Below are 4,630 nucleotides of genomic sequence, written 5' to 3' on the forward strand. Positions count from 1 at the left end.
TATTATTTTAAAATTTTATCATAAAGCTTAACGATGGCAAAAAAATTCAGTAGGTAACTTTCTCTGAAAAAATATATCAACTCTGTAGAAACTACAGTTATGAGTGTGGTATTGGCAAATTAAATTACCTTATTTTCTATTCTGAAAATAACAAGTCCTATTTCCAGTCTGATTATAAAAACATTTGTGTTCAAATGACTGAGAATAAATACAACAAGAAAGGCAAAAATTAGAAAGCTAAGGGCACCCACCAGCTCTAAGAGAAAATCTCAGAAATATGTAAAATGACAAGGAACTCCTGGTGGAAATCTGAAGTTCTCAGTCCTACTTGTCTTTTGCAGCATGTGTAAACTCAGTGTAATAGAAACTCCCTTTTTGTCCATAGATCCTTCTCTGTGCAGCTTGTCCACTTCCTCAGCTATAAACTGACCTCCCATTGCTGTCAGCAGCTCTCTCAGGTAATCCTCAGGGGAGCCAGTTGCTTCTCCATCAAAGCACGTCTGATGACATCTTCTGGATCTGTACCATTCAACTTGGTGAGACACAGGGTGAAACTGAAGGTATGGAGCCTCATTCATCATGGCGCCCAAGGACCCATCAGCTGGATTTTTCCCAGCGAGGCAGGTGTCTTATGTGCCTCTCCCCTGTCAGTGACATCACTTCTATTCTGATCATGCTCCAAGGCCTCTTTGAACTGCTGAGACTGTGACTGGTCAAACATGGCAAATACCTTGGATGTTGTGCACTGAGGAGGATTCTTGGTGATTTTATCTTGGCCCTTTTGCTCATCATGCTGACAAATCCCTCACTGTAGCTATGACTTCTTAGTATTTTCTTAACCCTCTCTTCCTTTTTTGGATCTTTGGATCTCATACTTTTTTCATATCTTCTAAAATACCTTTTCTTCTTACCTTTTCATTAGGCTGACTTAATTTTGTATTAGCTAATTTAACCAACAAATTTTCAGTACAATTACTAAAGTCAAGTCTCATTCTCCTCTTCCTTCTGCTTTTGTCCTGTAAGAAAGGTTGGTTTTGAAGTGACACAGTGAAAACTACAAACTAAATGTACCTTCACATCAGCTTGCTGAAGTCGACACTCTCTTGGAAAGTCTGGTCTCCTTTCTAACATAGCCAAGTTGGGATTCCCACTGACTGCTCTCTCCACCAAAGGGAGAGGGGATAAAATGGTAAAGATACAACATGAAAATAGTACTACAGAATGTATAGGTAATTTCTCAGTATATATTCAGGATGTAAACATATGAAATATGTTTCTCATGATACATGTAATGAAATATAATTATTTGTATATACACATAGAAACATAAGCAATTTTACCTCTAACACAATCTGCTGGCAATTCTATTATTTAAGAAAAATGAGACTGTGATTTTATTTTGGTCTGTTTAACACATTCCTATCATAATTAAATTTAAAAAAAACCCTGAATTTTACAGGATAATTATTTGCCTACTATAATAACATTCCCTAAAGCCCAGAAAGCACAAAATCCCATAATTTATTTCATGCTGTCATTGTCATTTCCATACAGCACTATTTCACAGCTGTGATCACCAATATTAACTTTCCAACCTGTGTTTATTTTTAAAAGACCTCAGCATTTTTATCTTCTGTTAAATTAAAAGATTTTAAGGTCATTTAGCTTAAGTTCCCTTTTTGGTAAATGTTTGTCAACCATAGAAGAAACTTGGGATATAACTCCCTTTCTCTGAGTTGGATATAAAACCAGTGCATCTTTAGACAAAAAAATAAATGTGGTTCTATCTCAACAGCCTTGTGCACATGACTTTGGCATTAGTGTGAGGTTCCACTAAATATATGGGGAATTTAGGGTCAGTTCTCTCTGAGTAGCAGCCAGGCCCTGCCACCTTCCTGTCTAACTGTTGCCCACTCCATTTGCTGGCTCAGACCCCACAGTTGGCCTGTGGACCCACCAGCAGCTAACTGAAAAGGGAATGACACCACTTCACTTTGCTTGGTAGAGGTTGTTGACCCCAATTTTCATAATGAATCACTTTAGAAATGCATTTGTTTTTTAAAATCCAGAAGAGAAATGTTAGATGTTTCTGAGATAGCTCTACCATTATGTAATAGCCCACTGAGACAGCTAATTGCAGGCCAAATTGTGAAGTCGATCAAGTTGCTTTTTTGGGGGGAGGGATGTTGGGAGTATGGAAGGCTTCTGAAATGCCTTGCTGCTTCTCCTTCATGCATCCCAGGCCCTTGCAAAATAAATCCTTCTTCATTCCCAGGGACCCAACACTCTCACCCTGACCTTCTACCCCTCCCGCTAAGATATACCATTAATAGCACCCACCAGACCCAGAAACCTCTGCTACACACTGGATCATCATTTCTTAAACTCAAGTAATCTACGTAAGTCTATTTTTCACTATGGTTTGAGCATGTTCCCCAAATGTTCATGTGCTGGGAGCCTGGTCATCAGCATAGACATAGGACAATGTGGTAGGCTCTGTAAGAGATAGGGTTGGCTGGCAGTCACAGGACAAGACCCTCCCCAGTGGCTTTCTGGTTTCCTGTTTCACCATGTGATCTCAACTGAGGCAAGACCCTGCCATGAGATGCCATCCAACACTAGGCCCTCACCAGAACCAAGGCTATGTCAGCACCATGCCATTGTGAACTAAATAAACTTCTTTTATAAAATACATAGTTCTAGTATTTTGTTATAGTAATGAAAAAGATACTATTTATACTCACACTCCCAGTAGTGACTTAAATATGGTCATCCCAAGATATCCTCCAGTGTTTGGCTCTAGGATCACCCGGATACTAAATCCATAGACGTTCAAGTCCCTTATATGAAATAAAATGGTGTTTGCATATAACATGTACACATATGTATATATACACACACACATATATATATACACATATATTCTCTATATATACTTTAAGTCATTTCTACATTATTATTTCTCTTTTTTTTGACAGGCAGAGTGGACAGTGAGAGAGAGAGACAGAGAGAAAGGTCTTCCTTTTGCCGTTGGTTCATCCTTCAATGGCCGCCGCGGCAGGTGCATCTCGCTGATCCAAAGCCAGGAGCCAGGTGCTTCTCCTGGTTTCCCATGTGGGTGCAGGGCCCAAGCACTTGGGCCATCCTCCACTGCACTCCCGGGCCATAACAGAGAGCTGGACTGGAAGAGAGGCAACCAGGACAGAATCTGGTGCCCCAACCGGGACTAGAACCCAGTGTGCCGGCGTCGCAAGGCGGAGGATTAGCCTATTGAGCCACGGCGCCAGCCTCTACATTATTTATAATATCAAATACGATGCTTTGTATACAATTGTTAACACTGCATTGTTTAGGAAATAATGACAAGAAAAGAGAGTTTGGAGGCCAATTGGTCATACAAGGGAACTTTTCACGGAAAAATGGAATTTAAAGAGAATGCACATTTTTCATGAACTTTTGGAAGACTCTATTTTCTCTTATGTTTTCAAAAGTTGTGCACAAACAAGAGGAATAAACCCTAAAAATTCTAACTCCAAGCAGACTACAAAATCAGAACTTTTTAAAAAATTTTGAGAAAAACTATAGGACAAATACAATGGTATTAAATGAATGGAACAAACGAAGTTTTACAGCAGTGAATTTGTCCCTCACAGTGTGCTAACATCACTGATACTACAGCCAACACTCTTTTGAGCTGGGAGTGTCCAGGTTACTCTGGGCATTAGAATATCTCCGTTCTCCCATCCCTTTTTCTATTAGACCCATATCATCCTGATAATGGCAGACAGCTACTGTTTACAGTTCAATCATTGGCCAGAAACAAAGATGACTACACTAAGGGGCAGGAACAAATGTCAACCCAGGGGCTGAGGTGTCATGGGCCAGTTGACATTGCTACAGAATAATTGTTCAGGTGATTTAGAATGTGTTGCTATCCATTTATTATTATTATTATTTTTTTTTGACTGGCAGAGTGGACAGTGAGAGAGAGAGACAGAGAGAAAGGTCTTCCTTTGCCGTTGGTTCACCCTCCAATGGCCGCCGTGGCCAGCGCACTGTGGCTGGCGCACCACGTTGATCCCAAGGCAGGAGCCAGGTGCTTACCCTGGTCTCCCATGGGGTGCAGGGCCCAAGCACTTGGGCCATCCTCCACTGCACTCCCTGGCCATAGCAGAGAGCTGGCCTGGAAGAGGGGCAACTGGGAAGAGAATCCGGTGCCCCGACCGGGACTAGAACCCAGTATGCCGGAGCCACAAGGTGGAGGATTAGCCTGTTGAGCCACTGCGCCGGCTTATCCATTTATTATTGTTATAAAAATGAATACATGCAGTTAGGATGCTCTGGTGGAGAAGAGAGGTTTCTGAAAGTAGACGCTCTGGAATATGGGCTACAGGAGTCCCAGCAATAGACGCTTCTCCAAGTCTCCAATCTCTCCTCCACCCTTAGGCCAACTAACTGCTTGCAAAGCAGCAATCCCTCCCATAGCCATCATCACTTAAAAAGAAACTCTTGAGAGCGGCTACAGTAACTTCAACCCAAAGAGCAAATGTTTAAGTCTAGAGTCCCAGGTACCATGGCAGACTGGAAGGACAGAAGGAGAGAAGGGAGGGAGAAGAAGTCAACCAAAGAG

The 4,630-nt window shown here is 41.5% G+C and overlaps 1 pseudogene; it reads right to left on the reverse strand.

Moving 5' to 3' along the window:
* Positions 1-324: 324 nt before the first annotated feature.
* Positions 325-792, reverse strand: LOC133756435 (myosin regulatory light chain 12B-like; annotated as a pseudogene).
* Between the last annotated feature and the right edge of the window lie 3,838 nt (positions 793-4,630).

The sequence above is a fragment of the Lepus europaeus genome, chromosome 3, assembly GCF_033115175.1.
Source record: "Lepus europaeus isolate LE1 chromosome 3, mLepTim1.pri, whole genome shotgun sequence".
Taxonomy (NCBI): Eukaryota; Metazoa; Chordata; class Mammalia; order Lagomorpha; family Leporidae; genus Lepus; species Lepus europaeus.